This window comes from Somniosus microcephalus, chromosome 30, assembly GCF_052327205.1.
Source record: "Somniosus microcephalus isolate GS21.2 chromosome 30, FLI_Smic_1.0, whole genome shotgun sequence".
NCBI lineage: Eukaryota > Metazoa > Chordata > Chondrichthyes > Squaliformes > Somniosidae > Somniosus > Somniosus microcephalus.
Genome location: NC_141016.1, coordinates 10,164,142 through 10,187,553, shown reverse-complemented (window position 1 = coordinate 10,187,553; position 23,412 = coordinate 10,164,142). Strand labels below are relative to the sequence as shown.

The following is a 23,412-nucleotide window of genomic DNA, read 5'->3' as shown; positions in this document are numbered from 1 at the left end:
GACAAAGCAAAATTGGCTTCGTCTTTGATAGAGGCAAGTTGGCGCCCCAGCCAGACCTCACCATACCCAGGTTGGAACTGTGCGTAGCAGAACGCAACCTACCCCCCCACAGCAGTCTACGGAAGCTGCATCCTATCATCGACACCGACGGACCGTCTCCGAGGTGGTTCTTCTTTTGTCGCCAGAGGAATCCAGTGACAAGTAGAGTTCGGACTATGTGGAGTCGTTAACGACCCCAGACGGGGAGTGTTCTGGACCAATGAACATTTTATGTGTGCAGATAGCACCCTCTGGTGGTGGTTATTGTGTTAACAGTTTGTATGCTGGAAAGGTCATCTGATCTTTCTTCCTGTGTGAGGTCATTTGACCTTTGTTCCTTTCTTCCTGTGAGAGGTCATTTGACCTTCCTACCTTTCTTCCTGTTGACCCCAGGAAGCAGTTTTGCTAGGAAGAGCCTGACTTGAATAATGGAGAATCTACCATGAGAGGTTCCATTTACAATCCAATGTAATCTGATTTCATATGTTAGGCCAAGCACAATATCTGTGAGTATCTTTGTTCCTTAGCATAATAGCAACGTTGTCAGAGTAATATTTTGATAATACTATGTTTATAAAAGGTTAATATTTGATAGTTATAGAAGTTAGTCCAAATGTTAGTTAGTTATACAATTAGTCTATTCTACTGTTGTAAATATGTTTATATCTTATGTAATATCGAATGTATAGTACTCAGCTTATGTACAAAACATACTTTGTCTTTGTTTACAGTTTCACAAATTTGTTCAAGTAAAGCTTCAAAACAGCAAACGGCTTCAGAAGAATTATTTTGAATAGAGTGTTTAACTTGCTGGATAACTAGATAGGAGCACGTCTAGCACAGCCAGTACACTGCAGATATTGACAGCTCGCGGCCATTCTGCTTTCTGTGCCGGTGAGGTGAGGGACTCCCGAGACCTGAAGGAAGGAAGGCTGTAAAGGTAAGTAAAACTTCTTTAAACACTTTACGCACACCAAACACACTTACCTCTGCACTCATGCACCCATCACTCACCTGAACACCGGACCTCTTGACCCCTCCAAGCCCTTCAGCCCGATGGCCCGCCTCGCTAACTTGGCGTGGTTTGGAGCCGTCGGGAATCCCACACTTCAAGAATGAAAATAGGAATTAGGCTAAAAACTGCCTGTTAACAGGCAGTTAATTGGCGCTAATCCCCTTCCCGCCTCAGGGAGGCGGGTCCCAGCGCGGGTCCCCGCCTCCTGTGAAACTGGCATGGAGGCAGGTTGGGGGCGGGATGGGTTCGTGCCCCCCCCCCGATTTCGGGATTTTAACCCCCCACACGCCTCCAATCCTGCCTCCACGGCCCAATGAAAATCCTGCCCTATGAGTGGGAAGGGGATTTTAGGGGTACATCTTCCATTGCAGTCCCCCAAATAAGGCAGCCACCAATATTAATGAGCCTCTTCATCACTCCCTCAACACCTTCTCCGAAAACCAGATATCCTCAATCTGATTTGTTTGCAGAGGTGTGTAAAATGGAAAAGGCTTTGGGCAAAATCATCTTTGGATTGTAAATAGCCTCTAAGCCACAGATATGCTTTTCAAAGGAAGGTATGGTCTGGTTACAGATTAGATGCAAAGCTGTGGGGGCAATGAATCCTCGATGAGGCAAACTAGGAGGTCATATCCACATTCGTACATCCCTGGAAGACAGCAGGTATTGGTTGAAAATAACTATATTGGGAATATAATGCAAATCTGTGCATTCTGTGACATCCACGTGCAATGCTCAGTCTCCTAAAATCAATCCAGAGACGTGAGTTCAAATCCCACCAGGGCAGCTGGGGAATTTAAATTCAGTTAATTAAATAAATCTGGAATAAAAAGCTAGTATCAGTAATGGTGACCATGAAACTACTGGATTGTCATAAAAACCCACCTGGTTCACTAATGCCCTTTAGGGAAGGAAATCTGCCGCCCTTACCCGGTCTGGCCGATATGTAATAATAATACTTTTATTGTCATTGTACAATGCACAAGTACATGAACAACGAAATGTGATCTTGCAAGCTCCCATGAGTCCCGTACAAATAACATTAACATTAAACGTAAATAGCACCGTCCTGGGAGAAGCAAAGCCGCTGCGTCTGTGCGTGCCGCCATTCCATTTCCGCCATTCCTCCTGTCTGACAATCTTCAGCCCAACGCCCGGGCCTGCTCACCAGCCGCCTCTCCCGGGGCTCCTTCTGTGACCTTCTCACCAACCGCCCCTCCTCGGGGCTCCTTCCGTGACCTTCTGCACCTGGTCTTCCCTGATGGTCACTCCTCCACGTACTAACCAGGCCTGGCTCTGCTTAGCTTCCAAGCCTTGCCAGTGACCCTGTCCCTAGTCCCAGGAACAGGGCTCCAGACCCACAGCAATGTGGTTGACTCTTAACTGCCTCTCTGAAATGACCGAGCGAGACACTCAGTTGTACCAAACCGCTACAAAGAGGTATAATCACTGTGGGAGCAGCTTCACCACACGGACTGCAGCGGTTCAAGAAGGCGGCTCATCATCACCTTCTCAAGGGGCAATTAGGGATGGGCAATAAATGCTGGGCCTTGCCAGCGACGCCCGCATCCCGTGAATGAATTTTTAAAAAGTTCACTCAATGTGCTTGAAGCGACGGGTAGCTCGATATTAAGTTGGTCAAATATTTCACAAAATTTCCTTTCAAAAGTAACTCTCTACGTCTGCATTACCAGTGGTGCATACGACAGTGGGGGATAGAATGACAAGGGAACCAGAAACATTCTAATGAGATGGCTTCTTATGCATCATTATAGGCCGACGAGGGAACCAAATGCCAACAGCTGCGGGGGCCAGGATTACTACTCATCCAGGTTTCGCACAATCTTGATCAAAGATATGCAAATGGCTCCTTTGGCCAGACGGAAGCAGTGCCTGACAACATAGACAAGAGCAGGCAGGAGGCCGTAGCACAACAAAGACAACAAACCGACGTCATGCTGTGAATGAGACAGAATTATTCATTATTCCCTTTAAAAAACAAGCTACAACTGACTCGCAAAAGGTTCTCAATGGGCATAGCAGCAGGTGAAGGGGAGAACAACTTCGAACATGAGTTTCTATCAATTAATTTGCCAGTCTTATGCTGTGTGAACATTATGAGTTTATATCTGTATCAATCAGGAATTAACCTTGCTTTAAACAAAACGGCCTCGACATATCTCCAATGCTGGCATTCCCTTTTGGGCTCCAGATGGTCAGGTCTAGGGACTCCTCGCTCCCAGCTAGCTGGGTGAACTTACCACTTCTCCACGTGGTATATTGCAGGAGCCTTCCTAAAGACCTGGCACTGAATCACATCAATATTCCACAGTTATGAGCGTCTGGAAAAGTGCAGTACAGAGGAAGAACAAAAGAGAAATCTTGCATTTATATAGCACCTTTCACAACCTCAGGGCGTTCTAAAGCGATTTACAGTCATTAAGGTACTTTTTATTGAAATTTAGTCACTGTTGTAACGTGGGAAAGGCGGCAGCCAAACTGCACGCAGCAAGCTCCCACAAACAGCAATGAGATAAAGATATTTGCAGAGGTCCCTGGGTGTATATCAGTATGAGAGGGGATCTCATTGAAACTTATAAAATGCTAACAGGACTAGACAGACTAGATGCAGGAAGGATGTTCCCGATGGCCGGGGAGTCCAGAACCAGGGGTCACAGTCTAAAGATAAGGGGTAAGCCATTTAGGACTGAGATGAGGAGGAATTTCTTCACCCAGAGAGTGGTGAACCTGTGGAATTCTCTACCACAGAAGGCAGTTGAGGCCAATTCATTAAATGTATTCAAGAAGGAGTTAGATATATTTCTTAAGGCTAAAGGGATCAAGGGATAGGGGGAGAAAGCAGGGACAGGGTACTGAGTTTGGATGATCAGCCATGATCTCATTGAATGGCGGAGCAGGCTCGAGGGGCCGAATGGCCTACTCCTGCTCCTATCTTCTATGTTTCTAGTATCTGTAGGGGTCCCTGGGTATATCTCAATATTTGTAGAGGTCGCTGGGTATATGCCAATATTTGCAGAGGTCCCTGGGTATATGCCAATATTTGCAGAGGTCCCTGGGTATATGTCAATATTTGTAGAGGGGTTATCAATGTCCTGTCCTCAAGAATCCAGTGATTTCAGTCCACATTTCTGCTGCTTTGAATTTCTGCTTTGAACAAGTTTACTGTCTATGCTCGTGTTCCAACTCAAGCACCAATGGTAGCCCAATAAACAAGATGTGTTCCTTCTATTAAAAATGCATGAAAATCTGACGTTTACAAATTCCCGCACTTACAAGCACGATTTAATAAACCTAACCCTTTAAATAATGAATACTGCATGGAATGCATCACATAAATCTTCAAGGGTCAGTAAACATGAAATGTACTAAATGTTTAATTAATTTCAGTGCTATCCAAGAACAATGCACGTCGTGCAACAACAAAAATTAGTCGTGCTAAAATTAAATAGAAAATGAGTGCAGAATTTCAGTCAGCACGTGTTGAGTCTAGGGCGATTATCAGTCATTGAATTCTTTAAATTGTTTTCATTCCCCCCTTCCTGTTATTTGCATTTTCCCAGTTTTATTACATCAGTACCTTCACCCCACGGACTGCAGCGGTTCAAGAAGGCGGCTCACCACCACCTGCTCAAGGGTAACTAGGGATGGGCAATAAATGCCGGCCTTGCCAGCGACGCCCACATCCCAGGAACCAGATAAAAAAAAATACGAACACAAGAACATAAGAATTAGGAGCAGGAGTCGGCCATTCGGCCCCTCGAACCTGCTCCGCCGTTCAATAAGATCATGGCTGATCTTCGACCTCAACTCCACTTTCCTGCCCGATCTCCATATCCCTTGATTCCCCTAGAGTCCAAAAATCTAGCAATCTCAGCCTTGAATTCGCCCATCTCCCCAGTGCTCGCTGACCTACATTGGCTCCTGGTTAAGCAGTGCCTCGATTTCAAAATCCTCATCCTTGTTTTCAAATCCCTCCATGGCCTCGCCCCTTCCTATCTCTGTAATCTCCTGCAGCCCCACACCCCCGAAATATCTGCGCTCCTCTAATTCTGCCTTGAGCATCCCTGATTATAATCGCTCCACCTTTGGTGGCCGTGCCTTCTGTTGCCTAGGCCCTAAGCTCTGGAATTCCCTGCCTAAACCTCTCCGCCTCGCTACCTCTCTTTCCTCCTTTAAGATGCTCCTTAAAACCTACCTCTTTGACCAAGTTTTTGGTCACCTGCCCTAATTTCTCCTTATGTGGCTCGGTGTCAAGTTTTTTGTCTTAAAATACGCCTTGGGATGTTTTACTACATTAAAGGTGCTATATAAATACAAGTTGTTGTTGTTGTTGAATATACTCAACGACTGAGCATCCACAGCCCTCTGGGGCAGAGAATTCCAAAGATTCACAAGTCTCTGAGTGAAGAAATTCCTCCTCATCTCAGTCCTAAATGGTCGACCCCTTACCTGAGACTATGCCCCCTAGTTGCTGTTCAACGTGCTGAGTCACTGTGGCAAAATAAATTGGAAAACAGACGAAAAGGGTCGGTTAAAACTTCAGATGCCCAGAAATGATGGATGGTGGTATTAATGTGCGCTGCAAGCTCTGGAGTACTTAACCCAATTCTTCCATTTCTGAATGTCAGTCATCTCTCTCCCCGCACCCCCCACCCACCCCTTCTCCTCCTTGATAAGTCGTGGGACATTTATTACATTAAAGATTACATAAAAGAAAGTGGTTGATGTTCATCCACTGGAGGTGATCTGTGAACTGAGCTAAAGGGTCTCAACAGCGTTAGTTACTGATTGGTTTAATCCAGTGTTGTTGCATTACAACAACAACAACCTGCATTTACGTAACTCCTTCAATGTTGAGAAACGTCCCACCGCGCTCCACAGAAGTGCCCTCAGACAAAAAAAGGACACCGATCCAAAGAAGGAGCTACCAGGAGGGGTGACTAAATCTTGGCCAAAGAGGTATATTTTAAGGGGAGTCTTAAATAGGAGAGGTGTGGGAAGGGAATACCAGAGCCGAGAGCCCAGGCTGAAGGCACTGCCGCCAACGGTTTAAAAAAAAAACTCGTTTATGGGATGTGGGCGTCGCTGGCAAGGCCGGCATTTACTGCCCATCCCTAATCGCCCTTGAGAAGGTGGTGGTGAGCCGCCTTCTTGAACCGCTGCAGCCCGTGTGGTGAAGGTGCTCCCACAGTGCTGTTAGGGAGGGAGTTCCAGGATTTTGACCCAGCGATGATGAAGGATCGGCCGATATACTTCTAAGTCAGGATGGTGTGTGTGACTTGGAGGGGAACTTGGAGATGGTGGTGTTCCCATGCGCCTGCTGCCCTTGTCCTTCTAGGTGGAAGAGGTCGCGGGTTTGGGAGGTGCTGCCGAAGAAGCCTTGGCGAGTTGCTGCAGTGCATCTTGTAGATGGTACACACTGCAGACGCGGTGCGCCGGTGGTGGAGGGAGTGAATGTTTAAGGTGGTGGATGGGGTGCCAATCAAGCGGGCTGCTTTGTCAGCCTTTCTTCCTTCTTTCTTTCTTTCATTGAGCAGGTCCTGAAGAGATGCTGAGGGAGGGACCTTGCAATATGCCAAAAACAAGCTGAATGATAGATGTGTGCTGTATGCTGCACAACTCTGCACTGAGAGGGGACTAATCATGTTCTTCAAAGAGGTATAACAACAACATATGGAAGAGAATGAAGATGAGAATGAAAAGCGGCCATCTCCAGCAGAATGTTGGGGCGATTCGTTTCGCAGGTTCCGATTTGAGAACTTTTTCATGGGTGCAGAGACAGCCCTTTCAGCAAGGCACATCTATGGAACCCAGTCAGTTGGCTCTTTTGCCATCTATGTTGGTGCATGGGTATTCTCATTCTCACAGAACCTTAGTTTTTTTCTTGTTAATTGGAAGAATATTTCTTGATTGGCAAACGCTGGCAAAGCAATATGTTTTAATTTCTATCTGAATGATGATTACAGACTTAGACCCATCCTCTTTCAGAGCATTCACAGTCAAACCACAAACAACACTGTCAGATCACAGTCAAATTACTATGTTCCTCAAAAAGACAGAAACAAGCAACATAGAAACACAACCCAGTAAACTGTACAACACCAAAAAATCGTACAGATGGGCCAAAAACGACACGGAAAAATACCAGAAAACAATTAGCAATGCATCAACTCAAGCTCTCTTAGACACCTTTCTGGATAACATATACACTCACAATAAAGAAGGCGTAAACCGGGCAGTTAGTAAACTAAACAATATTTTTGATAATTTGGCAACAAATGCAAACTTGAAAGCTCGCAACAACAAACCCAAAACAAAAAACTATGAAAAATGGTTTGACCGAGATTGCCATAACATGAGGAAAAAACTTAGAAAAATATCAAACCAAAAACACAGACATCCAGAAAACGAGGAACTACGCCTTACTTATTGTCAGACACTAACACAATACAGAAACACACTCAGAACCAAAAAAGAGCAATATATTAAGAATACACTCAGCTCCATGGAGGAATCCATAGATTCCAATTGTTTCTGGGAAAACTTGAAAACACTACACAGAAAACAACACGACGATTTGGCCATTCAAAATGGGGACACATGGGTAAACCACTTTGAAAAATTATACCAGAAAAACACACTAAGACCAGAGCAACACCAAATATGCAAAAAACTGGAAAAGCTAGAAATGGCCATAAAAGATAACCAAAACCCGCTGGACGCCATAATAACAGAAAAAGAACTTCTTGAAAAACTCAAGGACCTGCGACCAGGAAAAGCCTGCGGGACAGACGGCATACTAAACGAGATGATTAAACACACAGACAACAAAATGAAACTGGCTATCCTAAAACTCTTCAACTTGGTTCTGAGTGTCGGTTATTTCCCTGATATCTGGAACAAAGGACTCATAACGCCCATATACAAAAGTGGGGACAAAATCGACCCAAACAACTATCGAGGCATCTGTGTAAACAGTAACCTGGGGAAGGTATTCTGTAGCATCATAAACAAAAGACTTATAAACTTCCTTGAGGAGCACAATGTCTTGAGTAAAAGCCAAATTGGATTCCTGCCAAACTATAGAACATCCGATCATATCTTCACCCTACAGACCCTAATTGACAAACACGTTCACCATAACAAAAGCAAAATCTACGCATGCTTTGTAGATTTCCAGAAGGCTTTCGACTCCATCTGGCATGACGGTTTATTCCTGAAACTTATCGAAAGTGGGGTAGGAGGGAAAACATATGATGTAATTAAATCAATGTATACAAACAACAAATGTGCAGTTAAAATTGGAGACAAACAAACAAAATACTTCCCACAGGGGCGGGGGGTGACGCAGGGCTCGCCAATCTCACCGACACTCTTTAATATTTACATAAATGGATTGGCAAAACTACTTGAACAATCTACAGCACCCGGCCTCACCCTATATGAATCCAAGGTTAAATTCCTCCTCTATGCAGACGACCTGGTTCTGCTGTCACCTACTAAAGAGGGGCTACAGCAAAACCTGGACCTGCTGGAGTCGTACTGCCAGACTTGGGCCCTGACAATAAATCCCCAAAAAACCAAAGTCCTTGTGTTCCAGCAAAGATCCAAACATCAGGGACCCAAAATAAATTTCACAGTAGGAACAACCAAAATTGAACAAACCACTAACTACACATACTTGGGCTTAAAAATCAGTTCTACGGGAAACTTCAAACTGGCTGTGAATGAACTGAAAGAGAAAGCAAGAAGGGCTTTCTATGCCATCAAAAAATCAATCCAAATAGAAATCCCAATTAGCATTTGGCTCAAAATTTTCAAATCAGTAATTGAACCAATTGCACTCTATGGCAGTGAGGTATGGGGACCGCTAACTCAACAAGAATTTGCAAAATGGGACAAACACCCAATTGAGATCCTACATGCAGAATTCTGTAAAAGTATCCTCCGGACTCAAAGGAAAACAGTAAACAATGCATGCAGGGCGGAACTAGGCCAATATCCATTAATAATCACTATCCAAAAAAGAGCCACCAAATTTTGGAATCACCTACAAATGAGCAATCCCCAATGCTATCACTACGACGCCCTGAAATGCCAAGAGCTGACCATAAAGAAGAATACCCTCAGTCAACTAGTCCTGGGACTCAGTGAAGTAACTACTAACAATACTAACAATAACCAGCCCCAGGACAGTGACAGGGTAACACAAAGAATTCGACCCAACACAATCGTCGCTAAGCAAAAGGAAAAATATCTGACATATTGGGCAGAAACAACAAAAACCCAAAGCAAACTCAATTGCTACTTGGCCCTAAACAGACAATACAACATAGCTGATTACCTGACCATGGTAAAGGATAACAAACTGAGAAGAACCTTGACAAGGTACAGACTTAGCGAACATAGCCTAGCGATCGAAAAAGGCAGACACAGGCAGACCAGGCTGCCAAGAGAGGACAGGATATGCTCGCACTGCAGTCAGGGAGTGGTGGAGACAGAGATGCACTTCCTCACAGCTTGTGGAAAATATCAGGGCATCAGGGAGAATTTCTACCAAAGATTCTCACAAATATGCCCTGATTTCAGAAATCTGAATGACAACCAAAAACTCCCATTCCTACTGGGAGAGGAGAGAAGCTGTATAACACTGGCGGCACGCTATGTTACAGCTTGCCATGAACAGAGAGCCAACCAGTAAACTAAGAAAAGAATATATATAAACAATGCGAATGTATATTTATACACTCAGGGATATACCTGTTTATACACTGTATGAATAGAACTGCGTTTATGTGGTAAACCATAAATGTATTTTGATGCTTTGGCAACATAAGATGTAACTTATCATGCCAATAAAGCGATTTGAATTGTGAATTGTGAATTGTGATGACTGCACAGTGTTCAGTGCCATTCACAACTCCTCAGATAGTGAAGCAGTCCATGCCCGCAGACAACAAGACCTGGACGACGTTCAGGCTTGGGCTGATAAGTGGCAGGTAACATTCACGCCACACAAGTGCCAGGCAATGACTATCTCCAACAAGCGAGAATCTAACCACCACCTCTCGACATTCAACGACATTACCATCGCTGAATCCCCCACCATCAACATCCTGGGGGTCACCATTGACCAGAAACCTAAGTGGACCAGCCACATAAATACTGTGGCAACAAGAGCAGGTCAGAGGCTAGGTATTCTGTGGCGAGTGTCTCACCTCCTGACTCCCCAAAGCCTGTCCACCATCTACAAGGCACAAGTAAGGAGTGTGATGGAATACTCTTCACTTGCCTGGATGCGTGCAGCTCCAACAACACTCAAGAAGCTCGACACCAAAGCAGCCCACTTGATTGGCACCCCATCCACCACCTTAAACATTCACTCCCTCCACCACCGGCGCACTGTGGCTGCAGTGTGTACTATCTACAAGATGCACTGCAGCAACTTGCCAAGGCTTCTTCGGCAGTACCTCCCAAACCCGCAACCTCTTCCACCTAGAAGGACAAGGGCAGCAGGCGCGTGGGAACACCACCACCTCCAAGTTCCCCTCCAAGTCACACACCATCCTGACTTGGAAATATATCGGCCGTTCCTTCATCGTCACAGGGTCAAAATCCTGGAACTCCCTCCCTACCAGCACTGTGGGAGCACCTTCACCACACTGACTGCAGCGACGCCCACATCCCACAAATGAATAAAAAAAAAGAATGCAGCAGAGAATGCGTGCATGCTTTGGTGTCTTCTTATGCATCACATGCTGGCGCATCATCTTCCACTTTGTGCCCTATTCCTTGTGGAAAACTGAGTGGAAGAAGGAGGTGTCGCAGCCAGATGTAGGATCTGTTGAGCGGCTCCTTGGGTGTCTGATGACACTTAACATTTGCATGCTGTTCCCACAGGAGCCGTTGCGGAACCTGACGTGCTTTGGGGGCTTGCGTGCAGCCACGTGCTGCTACTTTAGCGGGACTGACGTGAGAGGCGGATGCCTGTCCTTATGCATTGTGTTACTGGGCTGATACCTCATGGTGACCAGTGTTCTGTTTGGCCATAGAATGATGGACTGCCATGAGGTCACTGAATGTGTTATTACTGATTATCTTGTTCCAAATGCATCAAAACCAGCAAGAAAGAGCTTGGATTAAGATAGAGTCATTCACAACCTCAGGACGTGACACAGTGCACCACAGCCAATGAAGTACAGGTAGACTATCCTTTATCCGAAAACCCCGGGACCAGCCGTGTTTCGGTTTTCGGAAAATTTCGGGTTTCAGAAGGTATTTTATAAGACTGGGAAATTTGTCAGGGGTGAGGGTCGGCGTCGGCGGGGGGGTCGGCGGGGGGGTCGGGGGTCGGGGTCGGCGTGGTCGGGGTCGGCGGGGGGTCGGGGTGGGGGTCGGCGGGGGGGTCAGGGGTGGGGGTCGGCGGGGGTCGGGGTCGTGCGCACGACTTACGCTGAACGAAAAAACTTTCGGTTTTCAGAGGATTTCGGTTTTCGGAAGTGCGGATAAAGGATACACTATCCCTTATCCGAAAGGGTGGGGGTCGGGGGGGGAGAAAAGAATATCGGACAGGCCGCTGCAGCTATCGGACGGGCCGCTGTATTGTTGGGTTCACTCTCCTGGTATACCTCCTTCACACTGCCCGGCTCGGCCTGCAATCTCCTACCCAGGAGGGAACTCAGTGACCCTCTGCCCTCCTCAGTGTAAGTCCTGCGCCACTCTGGTCATGTCGTGCGCACGACTTACGCTGAACGAAAAAACTTTCGGTTTTTAGAGGGTTTCGGTTTTCGGATGTTCGGATAAAGGATAGTCTACCTATATTTCTGAAGGATGGTTACTGTTGTTCCAGAATCAAATACAGCAACCAATTTGCACACGGTAAGGCCCACAAGCAGAATAAAATAAATGATCTGATCATCTGTTTTTTGGTGGTACTGACAAAGGGACAAATGATGGGTGGGGACACCGGGACAACTCCCCTGCTCTTCTTCAAATAGTGCCCTGGGATCTTTTACATCCACCTGAGGGGGCAGACGTTAGTTTAACGTCTCATCTGAAAGATGGCACCTCCGACAGTGCAGCACTCCCTCAGTACTGCACTGGAGTGTCAGCCTAGCTTATGTGCTCAAATCATTGAGCGTGACTTGAACCCACGACTGGTTCCTGGGATGGGGGGATTGCCCTATGAGGAGAGATTGAATAGACTAGGGCTATATTCTCTAGAGTTTAGAAGAATGAGAGGCGATCTCATTGAAACATACAAAATTCTTACAGGGCTTGACAGGGTAGATGCAGGGAAGATGTTTCCCCTGGCTGTGGAGTCTAGAACCAGGGGTCACAGTCTCAGAATAAGGGGTCGGCCATTTAGGACTGAGATGAGGAGAAATTTCTTCACTCAGAAGGTGATGAATCTTGGAATTCTCTACCCCAGAGGACTGTGGAGGCTCAGTCATTGAGTATATTCAAGACGGGGATCGATAGACTTTTGAATATTAAGGGAATCAAGGGATATGGGGATAGTGTGGGAAAGTGGAGATGAGGTAGAAGATCAGCCATGATCTTATTGAATGGCGGAGCAGGCGCGAGGGGCCGAATGGCTGGCTCCTGCTCCTATTTCTTATGTTCTTATGTTCTTCTGACTGAGCTGAGAGTGCTAGCACGGAGTCATGCTGATACTTCAGTAACTATGGTATCTTGGATTGTCAACAACATTGAGAGAAACCCCTCTTACAATTCCTTGCTCCACTGCAAATACCATCGCCATAATGGCATTCTATAGGTCAGAGCTATGCTCCATGATAGCACCCATGAGGTTAGTTCCAACAGGAATGAGTTAGCTGCATGACTGACACACACAAACATACCACCTTCCCGTGTGTTATTTATGGAGACAAATGACTCATTACAGTATTCTGTTACTTCAGTTACTTCTTTCTTTTACAAAAGCAAGCCCAGTGAAGCCTGAATCACTGAGTAACACCGCACAGTCAACGTCAATTAGCTCCTCCAGCATCAGATCCATCCCCGGTCCAACCCGCCTCACCCAGGCTCCATCCATCATTCCCCGGCTCAATGACCAAGTCATTCTACACGAGTGTTACTGAGTTGGTGGACCGATCTCCCTCTGGCTCCTCTTCTTCTGATGTCGAGGAAGAACAAGAGGGGGTGACGTGAGCCAGGTCAACCATAGAGTCAAAAAACCTGACAGAATGTGCTGCCTGAGGCTGTAGTTATCGCGAGGTGCTTACTGAATGTTTCATTTATTGCAGCAATGGCCATGTGTGCTCCCACTTGCACTAACCAGGAGATTCGGGCTGCACACCTACCCCGGCATTACCTGCACATCTGCCACCTAAACAGCTGCCTACTCAAACGTGGTTAGCCTGGGAATCTGGGTCGCTCCACTTTCAGTCGCCTTTATTACTCCCTTATTGTTCAATAGCAACTTCTGCAGTAAGGGATAACATTACACATTTAGTGCAGGATGTCACTATCCAGTAACCTGCAAACCAGCAAGGTGTGGTTGGTAGCTCCTGGCGGCTGCAGTGCATCTAGTGACAGTTGACTTAAGACTAATTTGTGGCTGCACATTCCTCAGCAGAGAGGTCAATAACCAGGGGGCAGAGATTTAAAGTAATTGGTAGAAGGATTAGAGGGGAGTTGAGGGGAACTTTCTTCACCCAGAGTGTGGTGGGGGTCTGGAACTCACTGCCTGAAAGGGAGGTAGAGGCAGAAACCCTCATCACATTTAAAAAGTACTTGGATGTGCACTTGAAGTGCCGTAACCGACAGGGCTACGGCCCAAGAGCTGGAAAGTGGGATTAGGCTGGAGAGCTCTTTTATGGCCGATACATTTTTATTTCTAGAGGGATAGAATTGAAAAGTAGGGAAGTTATGCTAAACCTATATTGAACCTTGGTTAGACCACACTTGGAGTACTGCGTACAGTTCTGGTTACCATGTTATAAAAAGGATTTGGATGCACTAGAGAGGGTGCAGAGAAGATTTACTAGGATGACTCCAGAAATGTGAGAGTATACATATCAGGAAAGGATGAACAGGCTGGGTCTCTTTTCTCTTGCAAAAAAAAAGAAGGCTGAGGGGTGACCTGATAGAGGTCTTTAAAGTTATGAAAAATGTTGATAGACTGGATACAGAGAGAATGATTCCACTTGTGGGGAAGAGCAAAACTAGAGGCCGTCAATATAAGATAGTCACCAAGAAATCCAATAGGGAATTCAGAAGAAACTTCTTTACCCAGAGAGTGGTGAGAATGTGGAACTCACTACCACAGGGAGTGGTTGAGGCGAATAGTATAGATGCATTTAAGGGGAGGCTGGACAAGCATATGAGGGAGAAGGGAATAGAGGGTTACACTGATAGATTTAGATGAGGAAAGACGGGAGGAGACTCGAGTGGAGCATAAACACCGGCACGGACTGGTTGGGCCGAATGGCCTGTTTCTGTGCCGTATATCCGATGTAATGTATTCTTATGTACAGACACAATGGGCAGGATTTTCATTGGGCCGTGGAGGCGGGATTGGAGGTGTGTGGGGGGTTAAAATCCCGAAATCAGGGGTCCCGAACCCATCCCGCCCCCAACCCGCCTCTATGCCAGTTTCAAAGGAGGCGGGTACCCGCCCCCGCACTGGGACCCGCCTCCCCGATGCGGGAAGGGGATTAGTGCCAATTAACTGCCTGTTAACAGTTAACAGGCAGTTTTTAGCCTAATCCCTATTTTCATTGGTGAAATGTGGGATTCCCGACGGCTCCAAACCACGCCAAGTTAGCGAGGCGGGCCGTCGGGCTGAAGGGCTTGGAGGGTTCGAGATGTCCGGTGTTCAGGTGAGTGATGGGTGCATGAGTGCAAAGGTAAGTGTGTTTGGTGCGTGTAAAGTGTTTAAAGAAGTTTTACTTACCTTTACAACCTTTCTTCCTTCAGGTCTCCGTAGTCCCTCATCTCACCGGCACAGAAAGCAGAATGGCCGCGAGCTGTCAAAAGTTCCAGCATTCAGCTTTCTGTTCCGGAGAGATCACTAAATAATCCTGAGAGGAAGGAATTAGCATGGAGTACAGATTATGTCAGTGTTTGACAGCTTCAAACAGCTGTGAAACGCTGATATTTCATCTGTCAAAAGGTCTTGACAGATGAAATATCAATCTGTGACGTCACCTGTTGCCGGGTGGCCTTTAATTGGCTTGCTGAGCCCGCTGGGCGGGCTCAACAAGGTCAATCAAGTCAAAAGCGCGTGGGTTGGCGACAACTCGATGGAGGCGGGACTACAACCCTGAAAGTTGTAGTCCCGCCTCCTACCCGCCTCCTCAATGAAAATCCAGCCCAATGGGTCGAATGGCCTCCTTCTGCGCCATAAATTTCTATGATTCCATGACAAGATATTTTTGCACAATTACCTCACTCATGCCTACAGTTACATCCTCAGCAATGAACCATCATATAAGGGCAACTGTGATCCCTGCTGAGACCTGCTACCTCTTCAGTTCATGCCCCTTGATTTGAACCTCCTGGCTCATGCATTGGGTAAAAGACGCTCCTTCGCCATGTTGAGTATGTCTTGCCTTGCTTGCTTTCTCTGCTAGAGTGTTCTGGGCCATCCTGCCTCCCTTGCAGATGTCCCTTTGTCTCTTTAGTACAGCCTCTACGCGAATGTGAAAGGCATCATCATTTAACTTTGCCCTTTGCTGCTGCCATCCACAATCCAATTTGCAGCAGAGGTTGCAAACTCCATTGCCGGATCCAAAATTGCACTTGTTTTAAACACTTAAGGGCTTAGTAACAGCTGGGCTGGATTTATGAAGTATTATTGAAGGTGAGTTTTCATTGCGATACGCAGCTTAACTTAAAACTGTCCACAGCTGAGATCCACTTCACCAGTTTGGCTCCGCTCCGTGGCTTCAGAACAGACACCACCGTCTCAGGAAAAGAAAACTTCCTTACACTTGCTAAACGCAATTTCAAGCCAACCTTAATCCCAAATGTCAAAATCAATTTGAATTTGGTCCCCTCCCTTTCCTCTGTTTCACCACTGTGGAAGAGCGTACAGCTACAATTCCCATCCCAAACCCACCACCTGGCTGTGTCTCTCCCCACCTCCAAAGCCTCCTCTCTGATTACGCCTTTGGCCAACTCGTCCACCTGCTCCTCAATTCCTCGTCGGTGACCAACTCTGCCCCATATCTGCTTGTGAAACACCTTGGATCATCTTGTAAAGTTAGTGGCTATTCTAGATCACCACGTCTTCCAGCCACCTCTCTATCCATGCAGATACATTCCCCGTAATAATGTGTGCCTTGATTTTCATAAACGTCTATGTGTCTCCTTATCAAACACTTTCTGGCAATCCGTACATACATCGCATTCTTCAAATTCCTTAAAGCTCAATGAAATTGGTTAACGCTTTACAACACAGTCTGTAGGTGTCTGATTAGCTATCCTAAGTATTCATTCATTTCATCACATAGGATAGACTCTAGGGGGAGAAATTCGGCATGTTAGCGCCCCCAGTTAGCGCCTGGCGGGAGCGCTAATGGGGCGCTCAGGCAGTAGCGCCACGGTGGGGTGAATCCTGCACTGCATGGCAAATTCACTGGCCCCATAGCGCCGGCGATATCAGTGAGTGCCTCGGCACCTTTCGCCATGCAGATCGTGACGTCAGTGAGTGTGCAATGCTCACTGGACGCCCAATCTGCAAACTTCAGTAGTGCCCCCCGCCTTACTACCTCGCGCCGACAGCACCAGGGAATGGAGGTGTGAACCAGTTGGCTGGCGGGGTGCTACTTAAAGGGATGCGCCCCAGCTGTCAAGGAACTTCCGCTCCAAAGGTCAGTTATGAGTGCCAGAAAGTGCAGGATGTATCTGCAGCCAAATAAAGGCCGCTTAGGCCCCGGAGTGTTGCTGGCCGTCAAAGGACGTTCATTTCATCCCACAGCATATTGCCGTTCTGCACTCCCCGAATCATTGGGGGCTGGTGTGCAGACTTCGGTGACCCTCCCCTTTAATGGCTGCAAGGCGCCTGCGCCAATGCTCACTCCTGATTACACAACACCTCGTATTCTGTATCGCTTGGAGCCTAACGCCACTCACCTACATCATTAGTGCCTGATTTAGCGCTCCCCTGCATTCTTTGAGCACTGAGACTGAATTTAGAGGGCAGCGAGATTGATTAACGCCTGGCGCTAAACTTCCAACTTCTCAAAAAGTAGCGCCCTTACCAGGGCTATACCGAATTTCTAGCCCTAGAAGTTTATCCATGTCCTAGATAAGACTAGGACCTATAATTCCCTAAACCGGCCGATAATTTCCTGGGGTATGGAATTTCACAGGGGTCTGTGAGTATATCCAAATTCTTACTCCCAAATGCACACAGTTTGCTTTTATCTAATAATGTAGTTAAGTACTGTGCCATTTCATTAATAATTCTCTCCTATAATAATTATGTAGATGGTAATAAAAAGAAAAATGCATAACCTCAACTCCTGGTGGTGTGAGAGGGGTGTGCAGTGAGTGTACTGCATTCAACAACATACAATAGACCCATCGCCTCTGAGTCAGAAGGTTGTGGATTCAAATCCCACTCCAAGAGACTTGGGCACAAAAATCTAGGCTGACACTCCAGTGCAGTGCTGAGGGAGCGCTGCACTGTCGGAGGTGCCGTCTTTCAGATGAGACATTAAACCGAGGCCCCGTCTGCTCGCTCAGGTGGACGTAAAAAATTCCATGGAACTATTTCGGAGAAGAGCAGGGGAGTTATCCCCGGTGTCCTGGCTGATATTTATTCCTCAACCAACATCAATAAAACATATGGGGGGGTGAAATTCAGTTGTTTGCGCCTCCCGTTAGCGCCTTAAGAGGGCACCAATTGGGGCGCAAAGCAACTAGCGCCCGGGCGCAGCGATGTTTGTGCCGCTCGCGAAATTAACTAGACATTTTGCAGCGGCACTAAATATTTCCGCCACGATCTCCTGCGCCGGCAGATTGTGACGTCAGTCGAGTGCGCAACGCCCCATTAGCACCCCGGACCGGATATTGAGTGGCGCCCCCTCAATTACCGCCTGCCGCTAGCAACGACAGGTTGAGGGAAGCGTTATGCTGTCAGAAAGGGACTAGGGGAGCGCTATTTAAAGGCGACCGCTTCCTGCCTTTATTTTGTCGGTGACATTTTTGCACCACGCATTCTGAGAGAGAGAGAGAGAGAGACTTCTGGAGAGATTCAACGCTGTGTGAAGGAGTTTTGAGTACTGAGCAGCACTTTGCAGATTTATTTTGATTTGCCCTTCCTTGCTTCGCCAGTGCTCTGAGGTAGCGCCTCGCTCCTCGGCCTTTGCGCCTTAAGACAGGTGTGAAGCACCTGATTTAGCGCTCCAATCACCTCCAGGGGCGATAAAAACCAAGTCTGCAGTCGGAGGCGATAATTAGCGCCAGGCGCTAAACTTTGCGCACGGCTGACAACGGCGCCCCAAATGGGGTGATACCGAATTTTTCCCCCATGATCTGGTCATTATCACATTGCTGTTTGTGGGAGCTTGCTGTGCGCACATTGGCTGTCGCGTTTCCCACATTACAACAGCAACTACACTCCAAAAGTAATTTATTGGCTGTAAAGCGCTTTGGGAATGTCCTGAGGTCGTGAAAGGCGCTCTAGAAATGCAAGTCTTTTTTTCTTCATTTATTACCAATCGATTCTGGCTTGAAGGCACCGTTAGCCATGCCCAAGACCGCACAAGAACACAAGAAATAGGAGCAGGAGTCGGCCATTCGGCCCCTCGAGCCTGCTCCGCCATTCAATAAGATCATGGCTGATCTTCTGCCTCAACTCCATTCAACGGCCCTATCACCATATCCCTTGCTGGTCAGAAATCTATCAATTTCTGTTTTGAATATACCCAATGACTGAGCCTCCACCGCCCACTGGGGTAGAGAATTCCAAAGATTCCAAAGGGGGGTGGGGGTGGAGAGCATGGGGCGGCAGCGACCCCCATTATTCTCGGGCCTCTTCTGCTGTACTGTCTGACTGGAACATCCGCGGCAGATGCTGCGCCCAGTAGGCCCTTAAAATGGCCTCATTAATCGGGCTCTAATTTGTATCATCCTAGGGCCCCAATATGCATCATCCTAGGGCCCCAATATGCATCATCCTAGGGCCCCAATATGCATCATCCTAGGGCCCCAATTTGCATAGGTTACTGAGACTCCCACCTGACAAGTGTCAGCTGTGGCTCAGTGGGCAGCACACATGCCTTTGATGTCAGAAAATTGTGGGTTCAAGTCCCCACTCCAGGGACTTGCGCACAGTGAAGAAATTTCTCCTCATCTCAGTCCTAAATGGCTGACCCCTTATTCTGAGACTGTGACCCCTGGTTCTAGACTCCCCAGCCAGGGGAAACATCCTCCCTGCACCTACCCTGTCAAGCCCTGTAAGAATTTTGTATGTTTCAATGACATCACCTCTCATTCTTCTAAACTCCAGAGAATATAGGCCCATTCTACTCAATCTCTCCTCATAGGGCAATCCCCCCATCCCAGGAACCAGTCGTGGGTTCAAGTCCCGCTCAATGATTTGAGCACATAATCTAGGTTGACACTCCAGTGCAGTGCTGAGGGAGTGCTGCACTGTCGGAAATACCGTCTTTTGGATGAGACGTTAAGCTGAGACCTCGTCTGCTCTCTCAGGTGGACGTAAAAGATCCCGCGGCACTATTTCGAAGAAGAGCAGCGGTGTCCTGGGGCCAATATTTCTCCCTCAACCAACAACACTAAAAACAGATGATCTGGTCATTATCACATTGCTGTTTGTGGCAGCTTGCTGTGCGCAAATTGGCTGCCATGTTTCCCATATTACAACAGCGTCTACACTTCCAAAAGCACTCCATTGACTGTAAAGCGCTTTGGGATGTCCAGTGGTAGTGAAAGGCGCTATAGAAATGCAATTCTTTCTTTTACTTGAGCGGGCACCGCCCAGCGGAAAGCCCCAGGAGTACTGCCAGCGGGCCGCTAAGTCCATCACCTCCAATTTAACTCTCCTGCTGCTCCCGTCTCTGGCAGGCGGAGGGAATTTAAATCTCTCGCACTGTGGCTGTCCCCCACCGTGAATAATGAGAGCCTCGGTGCCACTAACATGCAGTAGGCGATGCCTTCATTGAATGTCTCACTTTGAAGGATGGGAAATTTGGAAGAAGGCTGCTTCAGCCGGCATCAGCTCACAAATATCGAATCAGCATCTTCGTGGTCTGCAAGGAAGTGTTATCAAAGAGCCTCCCAAGGCCCCGGCAATTAGCAATGACAGAACCTCATCAAGAGATTGTCGGTAGTGTCAGCTGAAAATACCAATTAACAGGAACAATCTCATGGGCAGACTGTTATTATTATAAGCTTCAATACCCAGTCAAGTTTTGGCATTCATGTTGTTTCGTGTCTGGCATTTGTGTCAGCTGCATAAATTTCATGCTGGAGCACGGGGAGGACTTCACTCAAGCGGTGGCAAGGATCCGAAGTTGTTTGCACCACACTTCACTCCAAGTCCTCTCAGGGGATCAGGTATGCAAAATTCTGTCTTTGGAAACTCGCAAATTAAATGGCACAGCTGTTGGGGAAAACAAAAACAAAACAAAAATCACTGCACTTGGAGGACTGCGTGGAAAAGAAACCGCCAGTAGCTTGACGGCGATCCAGTCTTCGAAGGAGGTCAGGTCAGATGGTGCAGTTAACTGCGATCTGCAATAGACACGCTGCTGGAAGCACACAGCAGGTCAGTTGGCTTATGAAAGAGAATAGTAGTTAATAGGGTACTGGTTGTGAGCTTCGGTTGACATTGTGAAGGCTTGCCAGATGTGAGCCAGGGTTGGAGAGAGGGCGATGACACGACAGGCCTGTTGCTCCAGTCTGCGCCAGCGAGGCTCCGCACCGACTGCAGAACCTTGTGAAATCATCACAAATGTTTTGTGTGGATCCCTTCACGAGGATTGGTTACAGTGGAAGTCTTCTTCTTCTTAGGCAGTCCCTCGGAACCGAGGATGACTTGCTTCCATGCTTAAAAATGAGTTCTCAGGTGACTGATGAGTCCAATGCGGGACCTACAGTCTCTGTCACAGGTGGGGCAGACGGTGGTTGAAGGGGCGGGTGGGTGGGGTGCTTGGGTTGAGGTGCGCTCCTAGTGCTGCCTGTGCTTGGCTTCCGCTTGCTCCCGGCGAAGATACTCCAGGTGTTTGGCATCTTCCCATATGCTTCTCCTCCGCTATTTAAGAAAGGAGGGAGTGAGAAAATGGGGAACTACAGACCTGTTAGCCTCACATCAGTAGTTGGGAAAATGCTGGAATCTGTTATAAAGGATGCAATAACTGGGCACTTAGAAACTAACAGTAAGATTGGGCAGAGTCAACGTGGATTTATGAAAGAGCAGTCCTGTTTGACAAACCTATTGGAGTTCTTTGAGGATGTAACTAGTGGAGTAGACAAAGGGGAACCAGTAGATGTGGTGTATTTGGATTTTCAGAAGACCATCGATAAGGTCCCACACAAGCGATTGGTGAACAAAATGAGGGCACATGGAATTGGGGGTAATATACTTGCATGGATTGAGAATTGGTTAACAGATAGAAAACAAAGAGTAGGGATAAACAGATCTTTTTCGGGATGGCAGGCTGTGACTAGTGGGGTACCGCAAGGATCGGTGCTTGGGCCCCAGCTATTCACAATCTATATCAATGATTTGGATGAGGGGACTAAATGTAACATTTCTAAATTTGCTGATGATACAAAGCTGGGTGGCAGTGTCAGTTGCGAAGAGGGTGTGAAGAGGCTTCAAGGGGATCTCGACAGGTTCAGTGAGTGGGTGAGAACATGGCAGATGGAATATAATGTGGATAAATGTGAAGTTATCCACTTTGGTAGAAAAAACAGAAAAGCAGAGTATTTCCTAAATGGTGAAAGATTGGGGAATGCAGATGCTCAAAGGGAAATAACAACAGAAAATGCTGGAAAAACTCAGCAGGTCAGGCAACATCCGTGGAGAGAAATTTGAGTTGACGTTTCGGGTCGAACCCTTCTTCAAAACTGGAAAGAAAAGAAACTAGATCGAAGGCAGGGCTGCGATCGGACAAAAGAATAAAAGAAACAAAAGAAGTAAAAGAGATTAGAAGCTAGATGAGATGGTAATAGGCTGAGATTAGGTGTGAAGTGTACTGGCAGGGCAAGAGATAGCTGCCAGGTGTGAGAGTGAAACAAAAGGAAAGGGGGGGGGAAAGGAGTGGAACAATTACAAGAGAAAATGAAATGGGGGCCGAGCTTATGATCTGAAATTGTTGAACTCGATATTGAGTCTGGAAGGCTGCAGAGTGCCTAATCGGAAGATGAGGTGCTGTTCCTCGAGTTTACGTTGAGCTTCCATGGAATAATACAAGAGGCCAAGGACGGTGAGGTCCGAGTGGGAATGGAGCGGTGAATTAAAATGACAGGCGACCGGAAGCTCGGGGTCACCCTTACGGACTGAACGGAGGTGTTCCGCAAAGCGGTCACCCAATCTGCGTTTGGTCTCCCCAATGTAGAGGAGACCGCATCGTGAGCAGCGAATACAGTATACTAGATTGCAAGAAGTACAAGTAAATCGCTGTTTCACCTGGAAGGGGTGTTTGGGGCCCTGGACAGTGGGAAGGGGGGAGGTATAGGGGCAGGTGTTACATCTCCTCCGCTTGCACGGGAAGGTGCCAGGCGAAGAGGAAGGGCTGTTTGGGGTGATAGAGGAGTGGACTAGGGTGTCTCAGAGGGAGCGGTCCCTGCGGAATGCTGAAAGGGGAGGGGAGGGGAAGATACGTTTGGTGGTGGGATCACTTTGGAGGTAGCGGAAATGCCGGAGGATGATCCGTTGAATGTGGAGGCTGGTGGGGTGAAAGGTGAGGACAAGGGGAACCCTATCGTGGTTCCGGGAGGGAGGGGCAGGGGTGAGGGCAGAAGTGCGGGAGATAGAACTGACACGGTCGAGGGCAGTGTCAACCACAGTAGAGGGGAATCCTCGGTTGCGGAAAAAGGAAGACATGTCTGAAGCACTGGTGTGGAAGGTGGCGTCGTCGGAGCAGATACGGCGGAGGCGGAGAAACTGGGAGAATGGAATAGTGTCCTTACAGGAAGCGGGGTGGGAGGAAGTCTCAAAGGGACCTGGGTGTCCTTGTACATGAGTCACTGAAAGTGAATGTGCAGGTGCAGCAAGCCATTAGGAAGGGAAATGGTATGCTGGCCTTCATTACAAGAGGATTTGAGTACAGGAGCAAGGATGTCTTACTACAGTTATACAGGGCCTTGGTGAGACCACACCTGGAGTACTGTGG

General features: G+C 47.3%; 1 protein-coding gene and 1 long non-coding RNA gene across 3 annotated transcripts in view; one reads left to right on the top strand and one right to left on the bottom strand.

Annotated features, from left to right (window-relative positions):
* The window catches only part of LOC147097912 (netrin receptor UNC5D-like), a 743,147-nt gene that overhangs the window by 533,453 nt on the left and 186,282 nt on the right, over positions 1-23,412 (bottom strand). The gene's annotated exons all lie outside the window — the stretch shown is intronic.
* Positions 20,081-23,412, top strand: part of LOC147097913 (uncharacterized) — a 118,688-nt gene continuing 115,356 nt past the window's right edge. Inside the window, exon 1 of the long non-coding RNA XR_015074232.1 lies at positions 20,081-20,629. This is a non-coding gene — a long non-coding RNA (uncharacterized LOC147097913). The remainder of the gene's footprint in view (positions 20,630-23,412) is intronic.